We start from the raw sequence: 286 nt of genomic DNA on the forward strand, positions 1-286 counted from the left end.
CTGGGCCCACCACTGGCACCTGCAGGAGAAGAGACAGGCCCACATATTTGTGCGTTCTGCGCTGCTGACAGTCGCACAGGGTGTTTGAGAGACTGACCCGTTGCTAGGTCCAGCTGAGGTGCCAGGTTCTGGGCAAAGGATGCTTGCTGGGGACCCTGGATTCCTCAGGAGAGCAAGAGACTATTATAAAGTCATAACAGACAGACAGCCAAAGCTGAGGGCTTTAACCCTGTGATCTACCAAATCTCCAGCATGGCATCCAGCTCCGGAGCGGAAGACACAAGGC

This window comes from Mesitornis unicolor, unplaced genomic scaffold (genome assembly GCF_000695765.1).
Source record: "Mesitornis unicolor isolate BGI_N332 unplaced genomic scaffold, ASM69576v1 scaffold39073, whole genome shotgun sequence".
Classification (NCBI taxonomy): domain Eukaryota; kingdom Metazoa; phylum Chordata; class Aves; order Mesitornithiformes; family Mesitornithidae; genus Mesitornis; species Mesitornis unicolor.